This window comes from Hippichthys cyanospilos, chromosome 7 (genome assembly GCF_059441005.1).
Source record: "Hippichthys cyanospilos isolate Australia breed blue-spotted pipefish chromosome 7, RoL_Hcya_1.0, whole genome shotgun sequence".
Lineage (NCBI taxonomy): Eukaryota > Metazoa > Chordata > Actinopteri > Syngnathiformes > Syngnathidae > Hippichthys > Hippichthys cyanospilos.
In genome coordinates this window covers 10,871,187-10,893,930 of record NC_142375.1, presented here as the reverse complement: position 1 = coordinate 10,893,930, position 22,744 = coordinate 10,871,187, and the positions used below count along the sequence as shown (strand labels likewise).

The following is a 22,744-nucleotide window of genomic DNA, read 5'->3' as shown; positions in this document are numbered from 1 at the left end:
ACTAAACGCAAACAAAGTAAAGGCAAAACTACAGCAAAACATTGCATCACTATACCAACCACATACTAACAAGACACATTGAAATAAAAAGGAGTTCATTTCAAGCAGTGAGGATAACAAGCCGATTTCCAACAACATAATAACATACCTGAGTCTATTTATGTAGGTCTGCCTTGCTGTGTTGCAGATCTGCAAGACTAGCTGAAAAAACTTTGTTTGTATTTGGGTGCGAGAAAAGTGAAATTCTCACTGACATGACTTCGTCAGATGAGCTGCTTGTGCTGACGCACAATTGTGTTCATTCATGACAAAGTCTTCATGCAGAGCCTCATAACTGAAACGTCAAGATAAACCCCAGAAACGTATTATATATAGCATAAACAAGCAAGGAGTGGTGTGAACTACAAACATGATTACAGGAACATTCCAAAATCAACGCACATTGCGCAGAGCTACATATCCCCCTCCCCCACCCAGCAGCTTCATTTTCTGCGCCAGGATTCAGTGCAGTAACTCAAAATGGCCGTTGGCTCTGCCGGTTGCTGCCAGGCACAACTCGAGCTAGCTGAAAGAGGTTCCCTGCCGAAGGCATCGGGTTGCAGCAACAATGTGCAGTAAAATTTGAGAGCAGGAAAATCAACAAACTCGCTCACAATTTACGCATTGGGCATGAAGTTCAAATAGATTTTATTCCAAGTCTCTTGGAAACGTCAACAGCAAAGATTAGTCATTTCAATCTAAAGAAGAAACACTGTTATGGTTTAATTTTTTGACATTAGCTCACTATGTACCTAATTGTTATGTAACAAGAATTTCCAGATTACCGCCCGCCAATCTTTTCAACTTGCTGTGCCAGATTTCCTAAATTTGTATTTACTGTCTTTTGTTGTAGGGGTCACTGACATTTTTGTGAAATCCCCATAACACCTCACTTTAAAAAAAAAAAAAAATCAACTGGATTGAGCATTTTTTCATGGATTTAAAAGAGACTGAAAGGTTTCCATGATTAACTGTTATTTTGATTTTACAACCATTATTTATTTATTTATTTATTGTCAATCTGTTGATTCAGTTGCTCCCGGCTTGGTTCGGAAAGGGATATCTCAGGCCACTAAAAAATTTGAAGCATGCAAACGTACCTTTTTCACAAGCTCGTCGGGAGTCACGCAACTCAAAGTGTATATATGTAGGATTGATCATAGAAAGACACTCTAACTAGCTAGAATATGACACAAAAACCATACCATTTAGCTACAATGCTAACTTTTGGACTAGCTTAGAATCAAAGAATGACCTTGACAAGATATAAATCTACACTGAGAAAAGTGTGCAGATTGTCTAACATATATGTGTATAAAAATCTATGATTGTCATCTGAGTACTTAGAAGTAAAAAATTGTCAATCTTTAGCAGCATGTTTGACATTGGGGCTAATGTTTGTTGGTAATTGTGGGGGAAGGGAAAGGCTAAGCAGGCCAGCAGCAGAACATAAAAGGAAGGAGGAGGAGGAGCTCTTTTCAGACTAGTCCATTTTGTTCTTTCAGGTGGGAGTGAATCATGTGATAGGGTGTGTGTGACATGCTGCTTTGTGTGCCAACATGTACTAATTCAGGTAAAACAAAATCCAGTTAACTCACAAAAAACATACCTCACAAGACATAACATTTGACAAATAGCATGCTCACATGTATAACATGAATACTACAGAGCTGAAAGTAGGGTATAAAACGTGGTCTATGATTTTACGGTGCAGTATGAAGCTTTTCAAAAACTAACTGTGTGGATAAACCCCTACACTAGTCACAAGAATTTGTCATTTGTCACATGATAGCATAACTGTTTTTATAAATATTTAAAATGCTATACTGAAGCCATACTGTTATGGATTTTATCAGACTACTCAATTTTTTTGGTTAGCATAGCAAAAGCAAATCAAATAGCAGAAGAAATGACCTTGAATGTAATCCAGAAGAAGAGTGAAAATACAAAGCCAACAATAAACTACAATTAACACCAAAGGTGATATGTACATTTTCATAAAGTTTGAACTTGTATTTAAATATGCTTAAAAAAAATACTCTATCTTTAACAAGATATGCGACAGAGAGCTTTGATGACTGTGGGGGATGGTAAAGGCTGAACTGTGAGCAGGCCTGCAGAAAAACAAGCGGAAGGAGGAGGAGCTCTTCAGGACTAGTCCATCTTGTTCTAAATCGGGGTGCTTCCTGCCTTAGTGCATGTGCCATGATTTACATTGTAGCTTTACCTTTGTGGTAAAACTGAAACAACCGTCAAGTTAATGAACCTAGAAGTAAAAATCTGAATTATAAAACAAATGCAAAAAAAACCTTCTGATCCGACAAATAGAATGTGCATGTAATTCTGTACAAATTTGTAAGTTTCTAAAAATCTGATAGCATGCTAGGGAGCAGCAAATAGTGACTGTCAACATCTACTGTAGTTAGTGGCGCAGACAGACAGAATGGGAGTAAATTGCACAAGCAGTTGCCAAGCAACACCCCTCCCCCAACAGTAGCAAAGACTAGTACACGTATGGAAAATTACAGCCGGTATGGACTGAACCATTTGGTAAGAGGGCAGGGGGGAGAATGTCCCAAGAAAAATGAATCAAGGTCAAAGACTACTCCAGATCGCACACAAAGTTTATATGTGGATTAAGTTTCTACTGTATCTCCAAAAGACTGGCCAACGCTTGAAAGGCTATTTTCTCATTTTCAGTGATAATCTTGAGTTTGTGTAGACATGCCAGGCCCTCAAGCTTGAACAAGCTAGAGAAAAGCAAAGGGGAGGAGCTTACTTAGAATGTACCATTAATTAAAAACATATTCATTTTTTAAGCCAGTGAGTATAATCTCAGCCTACAAAAACAAATAAAATTTAGAGAAAAAAATATTAAAAATAATAAGCCTGAACACTTTTAAACAGAGGCACAGCATAGACTGCTCCAAATCACACTCAACCCATTTGCGGCAGGAACCCTGCTCCTCCACCATACACAATTGCACACCCCTCCCCCATACCAGCCCCCTTCCTTTTCTCAATTGGACTGAACCACTGAAATTGCAGTAGTGAATTTTTAATCTGGTTTAAAAAGACAAAAGGAGTAAAATATTCATGTAAATAAATGATCATAGTAACATTATGGATACCCAAATGAGTGAATGGTAAATGAAAAGTTTTGGGTTGGACAAATTAGCTTACGATGCGTGTTTGAAAAGCCGCACATTCACTTCATGGAGAATCTTGAAAACATTCAATTGAACGAAAACCAGAAAAAGACAATACTAAGAATGCCTACATTTCCCCAAATCTTGAAACAAAGTGCCAACATTAAAATTGCAGGCAGCAAGGTAGTAGCCCTTGCAGGGTATGAAACCAGAGCTCAGTGATACACTCCAAAGTCTCCATCTGCCCTCTCTCTACCAGAGCAGACAGAGCATTGTTGAATGGACTGAACCATTCAAACTAAAGGGTGTTCCCTTTAAAGCAAGAAAGGGAGAAAGAGAGATCCGAAACTTAAAACTGACCTGAAAGATACAAAATAATATCTTATCCATTAAACTTGGCTTTGTTGTTCACAAATATTTTTTTCATTTGATCTTTACTTTGTTGAGATTTTGGGGTGTATAAAATATAAAAGAAAAAAGCAAAATGACATCCAAATAAACTTTCACTTGCAACTCCAGCCAATTGTATATAAAAATCACCGTTATGAGATATAAACAATCTGCATGCTCGATCTTTGCCCATCCCCCACGATGTGATAGTGCAGAAACACAAAATGGCCACCAGTTCTCCTGCGAGCAGCATGCTCTGCTGAGACATGAGCGGATCCTTGAACAGACTCCGCCTACCACCCAAGGGGGAAAAAAAACAAGGAAAACCTAACACCAGAAAACTGCACCCTCATGCACAAACTGCATTGAAAATCAAAATGAACTCTTGGCAAGATTAAATTAAATGTAATTTTCTTTGTTAATGCTGTTGCTAAGCGTCCACATTATGTGATCACTGGTTACTATTTAACTATAAGTGAAGCGTAGATTGAAAAAAGTTGTATCTTCTTTTTTTTTTTTTTTTTTTTAGTAATTACCGTATTAGCTTTTTTTTATACATTTAGCAAAGGCAAGTGAATGAGAGCTCAGCGTCTGCATTCCAATAATACTGCGGACGGCGCATATGGTTCTCCTCCCCCCACCCTTACTGTGCTCATCTGGATTCAGTGAAAATCAAAATGGCCACCAGGTCTGCTGGTACACTGATCCTGCTACTTCGAGCATGTCTTGTGAAACAACACTTATTACATTTTTGCACAGTTCATGCAACTATAGCTAATAAAATATACAAACAGACAAAGATGTTCAGTGATGGTAAATCATAAGCAAATATCGCATAAACTCGAGAAGCTTTCGTAAGACAACCATGCTCTCTTTTTCCACTGGGTCGTCGGGGTTTTTAAATGTTATTCGATGAATATAAAACTAAGAGTAGAGAATAGAGATTACTCAGCACGAGTTGATCAATTTTTCATTGCTAGAAAAAGTGTCATGTATGACTACAATTTGCATTTCTCACACCTGATCAGAAACGCAATAACACGGGTAATAGAAAAACCCGAATTCAGATTTTAAAAAATTCAAGTGAAACTTTAGTTAATATACAAATATTAAGACATGGTTAAGTTATTGTCTCAGGTAGACAATAAACCTTAAACATTAAAGGGACCCTCTGCCCCTCAAAAAATGCACAAATAACATGAAAATTTGCAATCCAAAAGCGCCGCCTCCTTGCCTGCCAGACGGGAGTACGCATAATTTGCTCTCCTTTTTTTCACAGGCTAACACAGGCTGAGTAGAAGGAAAAGGGGGAAGAAAAGGTGGGGGAGGGTGGAAACGGCAGTTCTCACTCTGCGCATGTTGAGTACCCTTTAGCGTTATGCTACCACAGAAGTTCTTACTGGCGCAAATAAAAATAACAAAAACGCAATGCAAGAGAATATATATATATATATATATATATATATATATATATATATATATATATATATATATATATATATATATATGTGTGTTTTTAATACACACACACACATATATGTGTGTGTGTATGTATTAAAAAAATGAAAATCATGCTAAATTTGTACGCTCCTCCAAAATGCAAAAAAAAAAAAACAACCCAATTCTGTTTAATATTTTCTGCGGTTGTTGTTTTATCATGTTTCATGATGTAATCAAAATGACTACCTTACGCTTGGACTACAGCTAGCACCAAACAGTGTAGTCTGTAAGCAAAAGGCAGAAACCGAGTGGCAACACCCCTCCCCCACACCAGCAGTCTGCCTGCTCCAGTTGGAAGTTTTTACAGCCCAGCCCGGACTAAACCATTGCCGCAGAGAGGGGAGTTCACCAAACAGCTCTAAAACAGGGACACGTTCCAACTTAAGCAAGTCCGTTTGAGTTTCACTTATTTTGTGTTTAAAATGTTGTTGCCGTTTCACTTAGCTTGCCTACAAGAGGGAGAGTTTGTTCTTTAGATAGCGGCGCGCGTTCCTGTCTGTTGAGCTATAAATGTGTTCCTGTCTGTTCAGCCAGATCCTCATTTTATTTTTGATTTTTTTTGTACCAAAGGCAATCCCTCGATCAATTCCATGTTCAAATCCTTATTATGTTTCATAAATGATCATGAGTAGGGTGCATGATCTCATAACACACTGCAAACATTCCACGATCTTTAGGACTTAACAACCACTGGTACTCATGCAAGCAAAGAGACAAGTCCCCTCCCCCACTCCCTGCTTTCCCTTTAATCGACTGCAGTCAACACGATCTTTCAAAATGGCTCCTACTGCTCTATGTCGTTACTGCAGAAAAGCTCTGACGCCTAGCTCCGCAAATTTTGCCTAGCAGTGTTTCCTGGTTGCGTTTACTTGAGAACCATGTTTTTGTTCTTTTTTCAAATTCATGCTTGCAAGACAGTGAACTCTGCAATTTCATGTTTATTTAGCTACACTTTATTTACTGATTTACTGCAAGTAATAATTCAACTGCGGCCCTGACCACAAAAAACAAAAATGACCACACTTATGAAAATTTGACATTAATATTCAGTGGCTGCTGCTTGCGTTAACGCACAGGGGAACTGGCTTTTAAAAAAAAACAAAAAAAAAACGCAATCATCTTTTCATCTTCAGGCATCATATTTCATTCCTCATATTTGATTTACATTTCATCCTAAATAAACGAGCATGAAAGTGTAAATGTGTATGTCCCAGACTGATTTGTCACCTACGTGACATGTCATCAGTAGTAGGTAAACGTCACAAGTGATGATGAACAATACATTATAACAGTAAATGATTACTCAAAAGGCATTTCAAAGCTTTTACATCTTTTTCTAAAACGTGTATTCTCTACGCTGTGGGAAGGGTGCGCTCATCATTGTAAATTATATATCGAACGGCGAACAAATCTTGCTTGAATCCAGAAACGAAAGCATCACATAAATAGTAGAACTAAACTTGTTAAAGAATAACACAGAGAATTAAAATGAATTACATTTGGATTATTCGCCGATAATCGGATGACGTATCTGCCTGCCATGAGGGGAATAACAGCATGTTTGTACGTCGTTGTCATGTTGGTATGTAGTAGGTATCGCTGTTTGTCCATCTGGTTTCTGTACGACTCACATCAACATAGGCAGAAAAAAAATTCATATTCAATCACTGATTAAAGACGTTAAAAAAAATGCTAGTCATTTACACTGCCATTGTTTGATATGGCATAAGTCTTCAGCATTAGCGCGAGCCAAAGAAAAACCTTCGCCACAGAAAAACTTTCGCCACCGAAATTCAAATCACGTTTGGGATGTCGGTTTGTGTTTTGTGTGCAGCAGAGCGAGTTTCTGGGTTTATGCTAATTGTCGCTCCACTCAGCACAAGTTTCACGACGGTGTACAATTATCGGTTCGGGAGTTGCGATAACTACTAATTTTACGCATTTGAGTTCACCCACCGCCCAACAAAACAGAAAATGCGTGCAAAAACATCGCGATACAACAAAAATGTAATGATATATCACGATATCGATATATCAAGAATTTACCTTCGAAAGAACAACCAAAAAGAGCAGTGGCTTCCTTGTATTGTGGACAGCCCGCCTGCATGCACCGTGTTGTTGCCCTTTTTTTAATCTTTGTGTGCCTGGATCGCTGTCCTGCATTCTACTTGACTGGTAAGAGTTGCGCCCACGGTTCTAAAGTGTGCTAGTGTTGGAATTTTACCATGGAGTCCGTACTGTGCAGTACTTGTGCTAGTCGTCTTTTGTCAGTGACGATGGACTTCCCGCATCTGTCTGTGGCCTTGTTTATGTTCGCGGAAGCCTGGGGCAACTAACTGGTCGGTGTTGACCATGCACAAGTTTTGTAGATTTACTATTTGTGCGCTATTGCACACCGAAATCAATGGCAAATTGTACATGAAGTCACTTGCTTGGCCTATGCTTCCAAAGCATGGCTTCTCTGAGACACAAAGTGTGCGTGCTACAATCCCACAACACCAGCAAAGCGTAATTCTTAATCCTACACAATGTGGGTTTAAACGTGTGTTAAAACACTGCACAAGAACAATTTTCAGATACATGGTATGCAGTTAGTTATACTTTGTTTTAATCAAACATCTGAGCTTTAATGAGCTTCTACATATTTCCTGCAATGTATCCAAGTACCCAACATTGGTAACCACTGCATTGGAGTACCATCACACAAGAGGAGCTGGCCCCACTGAACAAAAGAATGTTCACATTGGGGCAGTCTTCTTTTGAAGTTATATAAAATAATTGATTTGTTTTGAAATCATCTAGAAATAGTGTCAATCTTTGTCATTTGAAATAAAGATCAGCAAAAATGGTCATGCTATACCTTCTTGAGAAAGTGTGTGACCAAATCCTGTGCAGTGCGATATGTAATCTAGTTCAATAAGGAAATACACTTGCGTGTGCTCATCTGCATAAAGCTAACATTTTGCACGTCGATGAATTCCCGACTTTTTTGAGATTGCGGCCGTGATGCACGTCAAACTCCCTGGAATGCCTGCCCTCGCTGCTGAAAAAAAATAATCATAGCGGAAACTGGGATATGATCACTGATATTTGAAGGTCGTGCTGCTATGGCGCGAGCTACCGCCAAGCGTTGCCAACCAGTTGCAAAGGAAATTGTGTCTGTGAGTATGGTGGACAGACTGATGTAGATGCAATGCTTTTTTTATTTTAATCAGTTTGGTACTCAAGATGTTCACTGTAGGACACCACTGATTGGTAAGCTTGAGGGTACAAAAGCACTTTTAAAAACATCAATTTTGAGGATCCTGAAACAACATTGTCTGGGTTGGCAATTTTTGGCCCTAAAATGGTTTATCATTCAACTCTAGTTCCATTATATGTGAAATAGGCATGGGACGAGATACAAATCCCATGAGACGAGATATTTCATGAGGCTGCGTCCACAAGAACGAGATATGACGAGATTTTGCTAAATTTTTAAAATAATTTAAACTTCAATTTCAAAATGATATATTTTTACTGAGCAGGTTGCAATACACTGTCTAAGGTTTTCCATATGCTGCTGCAATAACAAATTATTCAGCTGAGATCTCTCAGAAAGGTTGAACATGAACAAAATAATAATCTTTAAAGTGCCAAACAAAAAAGCGTTAATGCAAATAGTGACACTCACTGCCAACTAATGTAGCAGACATAGAAAGGTGTACTTTTGAAAGCAAGTAAAGTAATCAGTCGTGATGGCAAAGTTACTTGCATCTTTCATGGCATCAATGACCTCCGCTTTGGTTTTCTTGTAAAGCTTTGGTTTTCTTGTAAAGTGTTGGAACTATTGTACGACTAAAGTGATCTCATGACGGGATCTCATACCGTGGTCAAGGGTGTCAATTAGCAGCCAAAATCTACTCTCTTCCACTATCAAAAATGGCTTAATACTGAGCGCGATGTACATTTCAACTGTCAAAAATGGCTTCATATCGAGTGCGATGTAAATACCTTTATCTTGTGTTGTTTTGGTAGATCTCACACGTCATGGGTCCCTTAGTGATGCAAACGCGTTTCTTATTGTTGCTTGCTTGTTAGAAGGCAAAGAGCTGGCTATCGCTTCAGGTTTTGGTGGTAAACTTGCAAATGCCTTTGATGCAGTTCGAGTTAGCTGCGGTGTATGCCTTTTTTTTGCAGGGTTTACAAACTTTCTTTGACTTATCAGTCAATGTGTTACCATACTATCTCAAAACCAAAACCAAACATTGCCACTCAGATGATTTAAAAGTGATCTGGCCATTTTGTATTTCGCCCGTATATCTGTACTCCATTGAGTGCGTTGTTCTTTCTCTAATTAACGGCGAATTGCAAACAACGGTTAAGTGCATACTGCCACCTACTGTACGGGAGTGTAGCACACAAACCTATCCATCAGCCAAGTTCTTCTCCATTGCACTCTTGGCTCAGTAAGACTACGCTACAAAAAAGTGAAAAAGAAGTGAATTTCATGGCTTGCGCACGCGAGAAATCGCGATAGATCTCGTTCCATCTCTAAAATGGAAACGTTCAAGTACAAGCATTCAAAAACATTTACTGATTGTGAAATATCAGCACCTACTGTCCACGCCCATCACCATGCCAGGAAAGATAAAACTAGGTCCAAGGATAACAGCTATGGAGTATTTTGGGGAAGTCGTGAACGTTCATTAAAAACTCCCTTCAGTTTCAGACAGTGGTGCAAATGCCCCTGTCAGCTGAACCCATTTTAGACCTCTTCCTGGCAGAAATTAATTTCCATATTGTCAAGATTCCACCTTCACCCGAGAACAGCAGAAAACTGAATACTTCACCAGAGGACAACAGAAAACTGAATAAGGTCCCAGAGGTGTTATCTTCAGAGAACCCATTCTAAGAGAATTCAGGGCTTCTGATTTGGAAGACAAGTACAACAAGATTGGTACAAGAGCCACCAAGTTTGAGCTACGAACAACTCGCATTGCTTGTACACGTAATGACATTATTTTGAAAGCTACCTACCTCGTGATTCAGGGACCATTAGTCTGGACAGGCTTTTTGATTTTAATCCAAGTAAATAGGAAAACACGTTGATGGTGGTTGGATAAAGGGATTGTCATATCTACTAAAGGATAGAACAACAAATGAAGGCCTGGTGCTGCTTAATCTCTCAGGACCACCAGACATTGAGCGATACGACCCGACTCCTTAAAACTTGCACAGTGTGCAGGGTTCTGCCACAAGATTTTATGAGTGACAGTCTCGGTCAACAGATTCCGGAAGTTGCACGATGTGGTTACGTTGCAAATTATGGCCAATCAAAGTGCAAGGAAGCTCTCACAGTGGCAGAAAATCACTTTCTAGGTAATAAATGAGCAAGACACAACAGCCAAGCACCACATGAAAAAAAATAACAGTATATACATTACAATACAAATTCAGTGTTTTACAACAATACTTAACCAAAGTCTTAATGTCATATGTACAAGTGGATGAAATTAGCAAAGCTTGTGGTAAAAAAAAAATAGAGCAGCCAAACTACCTTGCCGATTGCATTCAAATGAATGAGAGTGAGCCAAATGTCTTGAGGAAGACACACAACACTGGTGTACTAAACAATAGATGTCAAATAGGTAGAACCAATGAACCCCGAAACAGTAAATGAAGGTCACAAAAAACCTTTTTCAGATCAGAAACAATCTGGAGGGAGCTGAAGTGAAGTCAAAATCTCGTGGTTGCCTTCAAGAACAAAAGCACACATGCTACACAATAAGATACAGATCACTTATTTACAATATGAATACAGAGGCCAGGTCACCCAAAAATACATGACAAAAAACGAAGCTTGGTGTGACGAACTGCAAATTTTAAACTTGTAAAAGTCTTATTTCTCAAGACTCTTAAAAGCTATAAAGGATAGAGCTTAAAGGCTCTTCTCACAATACCAAAATTGCAAACGCTTCTGTCACGGCTTTCTGTCATGGCACACAAGCTGGCAGGACCCAGTTTGATCTCCAGACAAAAGGTTTGTGATCATCAATGGATGAAAGGCTTGATGCTATTAGTTAAACAAAGATTTGGTGATGTCAGGCAATGATGGAAACAATCTCCGTACAGATACTAGTTGCTAAGAATTTGCAACCAAATACAGGAGGTCCTTGAGTTATGATGGTCTCGACTTGCTATGTTTCGAGGTTACGAACACGCAAACAATTGTGAACTCGTTTCTAGTGTGCAACGGATGAATACGCTTTGTGGTGGTTGTGGGTGAAGAAGATGGCGTCTCTTAGGTTGTGTTTCTCTTTTCTCTCTCACGCGTTTGATCGTTTTTTGAACTTTTTGTCCATCGTTATGGCTCCAAAGTGTAAGGCAGTCGAAGTGAAATTAGAGATTAAACGTTTCTTAAGACATTCTTGCCGGCTGCAGGCACCACTTGTTCGTCTGCACGGCTTGTTACAGAATGCTGCACGCGCGTGCACGTGCCGAGGCGAAAAAAGCAGCCACGCTATTTCAGGTTGCTCGGCCCTTCAAAACAAGAGTTCTCTACAAAATAAAATGCAATGCAAGAACAAAGTTTCTCCAACGAAACAGGGGCAATAAGGGATAGAACGATACTTTACAGTACAGTAATCTATTTATATTATTTATTTATTCGTTTGTTTATAGCGTTCCTATTTACACTGAAATTCGAGTTACACCGCATCTTACAAACAGATCCACATCGTAAGGTGAGGACCCTCTGTATATTACTTGTCGTATTATATCTCTCGTCTTATCAAATCAAATGCATTCAGTTTACTGGAAAACTAAAATGCAGTTTTGTCTCACTGGTGATGGTGGTGGTCTCAGTATTGCATCTATTCTTTCCACATACGATGTGGTGCTGTTGGCTTCATCAAGCTGCGATCTCCAACTCTCACGGGAGCGGTTCGCAGTAGAGTTTGATGCAGCTAGGATGAGGATCAGCATCTCCAAATCAGAGACCATGGTCCTCAGTTGAAAAAGGGTGTGGAGTGCCTGCTCCATGGCGCCGATGATGTCATGCCCCAAGTGGAGGAGTGTAAGTATCTTGGGCTCTTGATCATGAATGAGGAAAGGATGGGAGATCAAAAGATAGATGATTGCAGCGTCTGCAATAGTGCAGACTCTGTATCAGTCTGTGCTGGTGAGGACCTAGACTGAAAGGAGAAGCTCTTGATCTACAGTTTGATCTACTGTATGTTCCCACTCGCATAAACCTGAAATAAGCAGTTTAGCATTGCTGTTTGCAACGTAAACTTTGGACTTTGCACCTCATCTAAATGCATGAGATCGCTGAACTCAGAATCACATGGCAGCAAACGGTTCCACATGATTTTTGAGCAAGCCATGACAAGTACATGCAAGCTGACCGATGATCTCGCCAAAGTATGGTGACCAACCAAATGGGGATCTAACTCATTATCTTGCTCCCGCATCAGCCCAGCCTGCTTGCATGCACCCGAAGGAGTGAGTCCCGTGCTGGTGGAGGCTTCTGAAGGAGTGGGCAAGCCAAGAATTGGGTCCATGTCTGGTGAGCCTCACTGTGACATTGCTCAGAAGGGTTTGAGAAACTTCATGCTTGCTAGAAGACTCGGCACAGGCTCACGGACAGCTCGCCTCCATTAAGTTGGCGGCCTCGCTGACAGTGAGTTCTATTGCAGGACTGCTAGGTGAGATGGGCCATCTCGATCTTGATGCCCTATGTATCCAACCGGAGCTCGGGCGGGCAGCTCGCTCACCATTTCCCTGGCGCTGGAGGTTGACAGAAAGGAACAACCTACTAGTAAGCACAACGGGTTGAGGCAGGGGACGACCCAAGACACTCTGGAGAGACTATGAAGAACTGGCCAGGAAACGCCTCCCAGAGTGCCTGGGAAACAGGACGTCTGAGCTTCCCTGCTGAAGCTGCTGCCCCCACGTTCCTACACCAGATACAGTGGGAGACGATGGACCCAACTCCGGTTAAAGCATAGGTTGGCTGGCTGGGTGGATGCGTGGATGCATGGATGGTCTCACGATGACAGTACTTTAGGAAGGGGTCTTGATGACATATAAAGTGAGTGCTGTTGGTTAAGCTTTGCAGTTTGGGGCTTCTCGAAGGGTTTGATGCTTCTTCTACCTACAGTCGATCCACGCGTCAAAATGACGTTATTCCGGCAACTACGCTCCTCTGCGCGGAGTCCAAGCCGGACAGATTTTCCGCAAAGCACACCTACCAGAATTTCTTTGCGGGCGAAAAATGACGGATGACATATAGCTTTTGGAAGTTTGCCTGAACACCTTTATGATGCGTCTGAAGAGGTAAACTGTGATCTAAATACCGTAAACAACTCCTGGCTAGAAACACACTGCGGAGAGATGAGGAGTCTGTTTAAAAACGCTTGGAAGACTTTAGATCGTATAAAATCTACTAGGATCATCTACCACTGTAATGGAATAGTGTTGTTTGTATATTGTTGGGTCCATTTATCACATATAGTATGAGAGAATATTGTCTGACTGCGGGGAAAAGCCACACCGAGTATAAAGTGGTGCAAAAGCAAGCTACACTTTTGCTGCAGGCTTGTTTTCGCTTTAGTGAATTTCAGAGCAAGGCAGATGCAGAGAAAAATATTCAGTATTATGTAACAAAGGGATTTTTAATCGTCGGGGAAGTAACAAAGAGGGAAAGGTTTCAACGCATGGTACATTTCCGGAGTTTTACTGTACATGATACCAATTCCTCAACATGGATTTTATTGGAGAGAAAAAAAATTAGAAAGGAATCCATGATGAATGGCCGTCAAATGGGCGCTGGCATTCATTTGGACATCTGACAGGCATAAAAACTATAAAACTTTCGGACCTACACAAACAGGCAAATTCAGCCCACATCAATCCCCATTCACAAGGCTCAGCACTAGCTCACCACAGGGCAGTGTTTAGCAATTTACTGTACTCATTGTACAGCCACAACTGTGCACTAACCCACCTCTCCAGCTTCATCGTCAAAATCGCAGACAACGCCACCATGGTCGGGCTACAGGGATAAGGTTGAGAGACTGTCAGCATTGTGTTTAGAAAACCACCTTGATCCGATCATCACAAAAACAATCCTGGCCTTCTATGAGCATAGCAAAGAGTCAGCCCCTCTCAAAATCAATGAACATGCATCAAAAGAGTCCACTCATTACAGTTCCTGGAAGCCCACATCTCTGACAACCTCTCCTGGACCATCAACACTAGGGCAGTGGTGAAGAAATTTGAGTAGCAACTCCACTATGTGATATTGCTCAGGAGAAGTCACCTTGAGGGGCAACTGCTGGTGACCTTCTATCAAATCACTATTGAGTGTCCTAGAATATTGTATCATGGTGTGGTAGAGAGGGGTACACTGCATGTAACGGGAAAGTGATGCTGAGGCAGATCAACATCGCCAGGGGTGCACATAATTTTTGTGTGGCTTACTCACACGAGTACAAAGACAGTATTCGGTATGCACACTTTCTTTCATCAAAAACAGCCTTTGTCAATGTCCTTCACATTAGCAGAGCAACATCTGTGTGCATACAACCAGCCTGCAACCTTGAAAAGATTCAGAAGTCCATCAATTATGATTTTTTAGGTTCGTTCGAGACTTTGTTGAATTAGTCCAAGGAATTCAGAGGTAAATCCCCCGTTAACTGTAAAATGGCAATTGAACAATCGCCTTCACACCTTTATGAGAATGACATGTAGCCTAGAAAGTCAGTCCAAACCGCTTCAGGAAACAAATATCCTCAGAATAGGAAGACATGAGACGCACATGCGTAGCTTCTATTACAGAGCTTGCGTTGTTCCTGCAGTTTGTCTCGCCATTAGCTTGTTGTTAGCCAACAGTTGTGCTACATTCATAGGTGCTCTTTTCATAGTGAAATGAAAGATGAATGAAATGTTTTGACCCTGTATCAAACGCACCGGTTTTGTCTGCTAGCAGAGGACGTGTGGTAAATGTTGCATGGCATTTAAGTGTATGTCAAGCCCCGTCTTCAAACCACTTTTCAGGAAAAAAAAAAAAAATGTTGAGCTCAGGCTCGGTTGTTGTAATGAGTGAAAGTTGGATATGTACGCGAATGCACGATGTGAAGAACATGACCTTACACAGCACTGATTTCTGCATACAGGTTATGTACATCCCTGAACATCGCTCAGAAAATCACTGAATGCGCTCTACCCACCCTGGACAACTTTGCCAGCTCTAGCTATCTGAGCAGAGTGAGGAACATTGGTCAGAGATACAAATCATCTTGGTCAACATGCTTTCCAACTGTTGCGCTCTGGTCGGCACAAAAAGCATTCACGAAAGGCTAACCAAATGATTTGTATTCTAGTCTATTTATTGCTCATATTTTTAATGATTTATCATTTGCACCAATCAGAGTAGCACTCCCAATTTTGTTGTATACCTTTTGACAATAAAGGCATTCTGTTCTATTATATTCTATTGTAATGTATACGGTGGGGCCTCTAGATACAAACGATTCTGTACAGGAAATATTCACTTTACGAATAAAAATTCAGCCGAATTTTTGCGTCTGAATATGAGAAAATTTCAATATGCGAGCGTTAACTGACCTGCTTGAAGAGAAAACCAGAAATTCCCACATGCATTAAACGCGCCATACCACTGCACCAGTATCCTGCTCTTCCATTGGTCAGAATCCCTTACATTAGTTGTCCTGCTCTCCTATTGGCTGTGCTGTACAGTACAGCTCACTAGTGTAAAACTTTCTCTGTGTCGTGCAGACCAGCATCATTGTTTGCCATCTTGTGAGTGTGAGTTCCGAAGACAACTCGGGCGAAGGGACGTCGCAGGAAGTAAGCCTGCCTCTAGATTTCAAGGTTTCACCTGAGTACTTTGACAAATCCAAAAGGATAGCTTGCATTCATTCCGCAGTACGACATGGGGAAGCTGGCACTGCTGATGTGTGCGCTGCTCAACACTTCCCATAAAGCGCTAAAAGAGAGCTTTCCTGGGATGTGGATGCAAACGCCTGGGTAACGAGGCGGTTTTTGGTGGAGCAGGTCAACCACAGGTCAAATCTCATGAAATTACTTAGACATTTGCAAATATTAACGGTAATGAATTGACAGCTTTCTTTCGGTCTCAAATTAAAAGTGTTTGAATGCACCACCCACACGATTAGCAGCAGGGGCTAATGCTGGAGACATGATCACTAGTGAAACAAAGAGAGCAATGATGAATTAGTGGTTTCTTTGCATCCCTAATCTGTGATTGAATATGGTGGGGTTTTTTTAAATGGCAATGTGTTAATGTTGGTTGCTCTATGATGTGACGTCATAAAAACGTAGTCCCAAGGACCCAAGGTAGCCATTCCACTAACAGAGTTACGAAGGCTATTGCACTGCCTGATTTTGAAGTTGGCCTTTGCAAATTGTGACTGGTCTGTGATGAAAAAGGTGTTTGTCTTCCTAGGTAAATCTTTTTTAGGCACAGCCATAGTCTCAGAAAATAAGTGGAAGCTAGGCAATGCTCTTTATGCAACCCGCTGAAATGCTTTCCAACAGTAGCTGACTACCAAGCATTGTTTCGATTTTAATCGCATTGTTTTATCCAAAAGCCTTTTTTTTTCCAAAATGTTCAATGGCTGGTGTATTGGTGATGGTGTAAAATCGGTGTATTCCTCTTTCACGTAGACCACATACTGCCAGGCTCTTCTGACTGAGCCATATAAATGACATTTGTTTTGATTGGAAAACGGAATAAACCATTCCTGTGGATTCGAAAGAATGTCCATCTGGAATCTGCATTTTCATTGTGATTGTGGTGTTTGTATGGCACATTTGGTTTCAAAGGGTAATTCTGTTTCATTCTAATCAGAGTACAAGGCCCAATGTAAATGCAGCTTGAATTTTTTTCTTTTTAATCATACTTAATACAACCGCAAAATTTGGATGAAGAATGCCCCTTGCCCTCCCAAACACTGTTTCTGAAGCTTTTTTTCATGCTAAAATGACCTAATGGTAAGACTGAAACAAAAAAGTAATGATAAAGAGATAAGAACCATACGATTACCATAACATTCCAAGATATTTTGGTGTGTTTTCAAGTACAAACCAGCTGTACTTTAGTAAAAATAAAAATAAAAATCAAGTTTGCACAGTGCTTTCATTCATAGACTCGACACCTCAAGATTTTTTAACATGGGTGCACACAGGCAGAGACCATGACATGTAAACATGACATGCAAAGAGCAGCCACTAGCAAGCAACGGCTAGCTAAAGAGTTCAAGCAGTGCTAACCTTAGGAAGGTACGGGTCTGCATGTGCTCCACTTAAAGCCGTAGTACAAGAGCTTGCTGGCAATAGTATTAGTGAGTTTTCTTGGTATGATGTTTCCATGAAAATTGCCTTCTTTGCATTTTGCAAGGCCAGCATTCACCGTGGGACCTCACAGATTCCTGTTTACGTTCACCGTGGATACCTCTGGGCTAAAATGGCCGCCGTTGCCCACAATGCAACACAGTTCCCAGAGCATTCAGTGTTCATTTTATGTACGCAAAAATACCTGTGTAGCACACTGATTTTATTTGAGAGCAAACACAGTAAGTATTCATTTCAATAATTTATTTCAAAAAGTGAAACGTGTGTATGGGTTCACCGGACTAAGTGAAATATTTAATGTGACAAAAAATAAAATTTAAAAACACAAATGTTCGTCTTCTGAACAGTATATTATTTTATTATGCCAGTTGTTTGTTGGGCCTACTCTTACAATAATTATGGAGTAAAGGGAGCATGACATGACAGTGGACAGCCTTTGGCACAGTTCAGGTTATTGTGTCCCAAGTACCTTTGATTTTGGCTTTTTGATCATCTGCATCTCAAAATGTGTTTCCTCAACTTCATCTTGACAATCCCCCTAGATAGTCAAAGGGGATTAAGTCAATCAAGTTTGCTGGCCAATCTGGTGCTCCGTGGCTATTTCATGGGTAGTACACCAGTTTCGCCTTGTGGGCAGGTGCCAAATGCTGCTGGAAAATAAAAGCATGTCTTCAAAAAGTTTGTCCTTTGACTCTGGGAAGTTTGACTCTGGGACTTGATTTCCAAAGGAAACTCAAAATGTACATTTATCAGCAAAAAGACTTGGGACCATTGGGCAGCAGACCAATACTTCTTCTCCTTTGCCAAGCACAAATGCTTCTGTTGTTGTGTTCTTGAGTGACTTGAAACAACTGATTTGCAGTCCATGGCAAGTCAACATCTGTGTGTGGGGTTGATCGGCTCACTCCAGTCTATGAAACTTCTCCAGATTTCTGTACAGCCATTGCCTGGAAATCCTCTTGAGGCTGCGGTCATCTCTGTCACTTGTGCAATTTTTCCCATTTTCCCCTTTCTTCACCACTCTGTTAATGTACATTGATGAAGCGCTCTGTGAGCATCCAGCTTTGTTTGCAATTTCTTTTTAGGACTTTCTCTCCTCATGGAGTAGGTCAATTATTATTTTCAGCACGACCGTCAGGTCACCAGCCTACCCCAAAATTCTGAAGCTTACTATACCAGACAGATGATTTCAATGCTTAGGAAAACATCTGGAGGTGTTTTAAGTTAATAAGCTGACAAGACTGGGACAAGAGAAGGCTACAATGTTGAACTTTATTATGATAGTCCAATTTTGTGAAATACTGAATTTGTCTCTGACATCATCAAAATTAAAACTAATAAAGCCTTGGTGGTGAACTAATGAAAATAAGTCACTTTTTGAAACAGATTATTGAAATAAATGGGCTTTCCCTCAACAATCTTTTTTTTTAGCATCCATCTGTATATTCTGTTTCTGTGATGAGGCGACATGATTAACTTGAAAAAGCTTAGGGGGTGTGTTCTTACCTGGGTTGAGTTGTGCTGCTTAATAATAATTCCACCAACCACGTGATAAAAGTTCACAGCTGATTGTGACAAAGAATTATTATATTTTATGATATCAAGAAAAAAAAGCAGTTTGATGTGAAAACATTTGAGAAAGAAAATACCACAATTTGGTTATACAACACTTGTACCAATACAATGCACAACGCATAACGAACGGAACGGTTTAAAGTAGGACAAAGTCAGCGCCAACAAGTCATTAAATTATTCTATTTCTGTATGCTATGTTTGAAGCGATTATTTGTATTTAACCATAGTGCCACCAACAACTACTAATTGTGAGGACATGTATGATATTTTTATTGCTTACCTACACACTTATATATGTTATTTCACAATTGGTTTTCCTTTTAGTTTTCCTTGCATTTTCATGACCTTAAAACCAAGGTATGTCCAGAACATTGATTAATGAAAGCCATTACACGATCTCAAGTCCAAGGTAACTAGAAGGTACGGGGTCTAATCAGCTTAATTCTATGTTGTTCCACTGGCAGACATCTTGCCTCACTCATGCAGATGTGGGCAATGAGAAATCGCTAAGAGTGGCCACGATCTGCTGCTGCTGTCGCTACTCTTAGCCTGCCCCGTTTTAAAAAGGCCAAATACATTCTTTCGAGATGAACTACATAAGCAACTAACACGTCAACAAATTATCAATTAATATATGTTTTTGAGTGTGTAAAATGAAATGGACGTGATCGCTGTGATTTTAGTGTTTTGCGCATCTTTTAATTAAAGAAACTGTTAAAACAGTTATGCCATTTCAAAAATTTCCCAAATGCACAGCTTGTGAAGTCATCAAATCTGCAACTAATCCGATGTTAGAGTTTGAGTAGCAATGCCAATTATGCAATTAGGTGGTGCTCCTTTGAAATAGGATGAGAATCAAAGAAGCAGTATTTCACAAAGTAATCACCACGGTACTGAAAACTCGCTCCGTGAAATACAGTACACTTCTACACTGAATCTATTCATGTTAATGCAGGTATGCCAGACATAGTCTGATTAGTCCCAAAATCAATCGGCCTTCATATGTGTGGCTAGCGTGTGCTCTGTGGTTTAAACGCAGAAAAACATAAAAACGGGTGACTGACCTATAAATTACTACATCAACATTAAGTATATTTGATACATTTTTAAAGGGATGGTCTGAACAGCTCATGTCTGCCCAGCCGCTGAAATTAAGCCACACCCACATTCAAGGCTTGTGTGGCGCATGGAAAATTACTGGCCTGTACCATTTCAGACAAGAGGGGGGGTTAAATGTAGAACGATTACAAAGAATGCTGCTGACTGAAACTCACCTTTAACAAAATCCGGCTGCCAGAGGCCATAGGATTATGCTTAATCTAAACCAAATGTATTTTAATAGTATCAAAATGCCTTATTTTTTGTTATTTTTGATGAACCAAATTGTGAAGCTTACGGTCAAAGTGAGTTTATTCTTCTATTTTATCTTCATTTATGCTTTGCAGCTTGACAACTTCTAAAGAAACCTGTTACCCTCAAACTCTATTTCATCTGTGCAGTCTGCTGGGCACAGCGCACAAAACTGAATGGTTTAAACATCTACATGTGTGACACCCAGTAGACATGGATTAAACACTGTAGGTTAAGTAGCAAGAAAATCCATTCAAATGATAGCAAACCACGGGTTTCGACCAAAAAACGGTTGCAATTTCCAAACATCAAGTCACATGACAGACACTGCTGTGACGTAATCCCCTATTCTACTCCCAGTCTCTAGGACGCACTGCATATATGATGCAGCGTTTTGGCAACGCAGTCTAGTTCTCTTCGGCGGCAAGGGTGTCTAATGAAATTTTTCAGCAATTGTACATTGTTTTTTCACCATCTCAAATAATCCATCCTTAATAAATATGAAAAACTGATGAATGTAAACTGGGGCTAAACACTTACTCGCTAACAGTTGAAAAGTAAACCACGCCAAAATTGTATCCAATATACTCAGATCGATTGGCCACAAATCGTGATAGACTGAGTTTCATGAAAAAGTATGTGCTTGGCATGAGTAGATCAATATATTTTACAAGTACACAAAAATATCGCAAGAAAGTTGCACTTTGCAGCCTGGAGCCAAAGGCACTTGTGGCGTGTCCAGTCATCTCCACATTTCCATAATACCAATTCCATAATAATGCTGTCAATTTGAAATAATTTCCTGTTTTTGTATGATAAATTAATGGAAATTTCGATCAAATGTTTTTAATCGAACCCAAATTTAGAACATGTTGAAATGTTCTTGGCGAAAACAACAACGTTCACAAGCATTTACTCCATAGTGAGGTACAGGCTTTAAAGCTGATTGTAATGTTATAAACTGCTTGGAACAAGTAAAACTGTTAGCCAACACTTTGTGACCTTTTGCAACCTTTAACAAATCCTAAGAAAAAGCCAACATTCACTAAGTTTGCAAACAATTGCAAGCACTCACATTCAGCGATAAAAAATATGAAAGTATTGGAAATATTCGTAAAATGTAACCGCCAATTTGAAAATGTGAAATTCCGTAAGAGGTGCGAATCGATGGTTTATGAAAAAATAGTAAAAGACTTGTTCGAATCAGTTAAAAAAGAAGGCTCTACTGTCAAAAAAACGAGATAAACAAAAGTACAAATTGCTGTCAAATACAGTAACTGCGGCTGTCGCACAATCGCAACAAGCGCTAGCCTCATGTGCAGATAAGTGTATAAAAACAGTACTCTGCAATTGAAAGAAGTGTCTAAATCAGGCAACAGGTAAAGAAACATGTTTGTATGCACAGCCAAATGCGAACAGAAAGTCTGCATGTGATACAATAAAATGTGGGGGAAAAAACGTGTATTTTTTGTATGCTAGCTATAGCCGCAGTACCATCACTTACCGACAGTGGCGCCGTCCAAGCGATGTTCCCGCGATTTTTCCCGTGTCGCTAACGGCAAAAGAAGTCCGTCCGCTCTTTTTCCACGCCTCGGGATATTGTCCCAACGCCACTTTTTTTCAAAGTCCGCTGGCCGAGGAAACGGGGAACCGGCAAACTGCTACAACGGCGACCAAAAGCTGCGGCGGAGCGGTGCGGCGAGGTGCCTGGGTCGCTTTTTGAGCTCGCGAACCGACTCCAGTCGTCTCTCAGTCGTCCGGTCGCCTGCAGTCGCTCCTCCTCTTTCCCAACGCAACAAAACCGTCTGCGGCGCGGAGGCGGGAAGAGTGAACAGTTCGTGGAGAAGAAGGAGGAGTGGGCGGGGAGACGGTGGACTCTACCAACCCTCGAGTCCTAGTCGTCAATCGGTTTGTGCAACGGTTTGTGTTTGAGACCTCTGCCACAACAACGCAGCCGCGGCCACAAGCGGTAGGGGGAAATCAAAGTCCGCACTAGACAGGCGCCCGTGAGGCCGAAGCGCAAGCTGTTCTCCAACACAAAATAGTGGAGCAGCCGATTGAACTGACACAGAACGTTAATGGCGGATTGTAGGGGGCAGGGCATGCTTGGCCCGAGGGGAGGGATTAAATGGCGGGGGAGGAGTCAGTTCGAAAAACAACTCCAAGCAGAAATTGTTTAGTACAAACCGCATTTACACCCGAGCGGTTCGGTGCCCTAGCGGTTCGGTGCCCTAGCGGTTCGGTGCCCTAGCGGTTCGGTGCCCTAGCGGTTCGGTGCCCTAGCGGTTGGCTCACTTGCATCGCAGTTCTTTACGTTTGAGAGTCAAATTTCGCAGCGGCGAGCCATTTCATCGCAGTTA

General features: G+C 40.6%; 1 protein-coding gene across 1 annotated transcript in view; it reads right to left on the bottom strand.

The window, feature by feature from the left end:
* The window catches only part of atf7ip (activating transcription factor 7 interacting protein), a 36,278-nt gene extending 13,828 nt beyond the window's left edge, over window positions 1-22,450 (bottom strand). Inside the window, exon 1 of the mRNA XM_088420408.1 lies at window positions 21,889-22,450. The gene's annotated coding sequence lies outside the window, so the exon portion shown is untranslated. The remainder of the gene's footprint in view (window positions 1-21,888) is intronic.
* Between the last annotated feature and the right edge of the window lie 294 nt (window positions 22,451-22,744).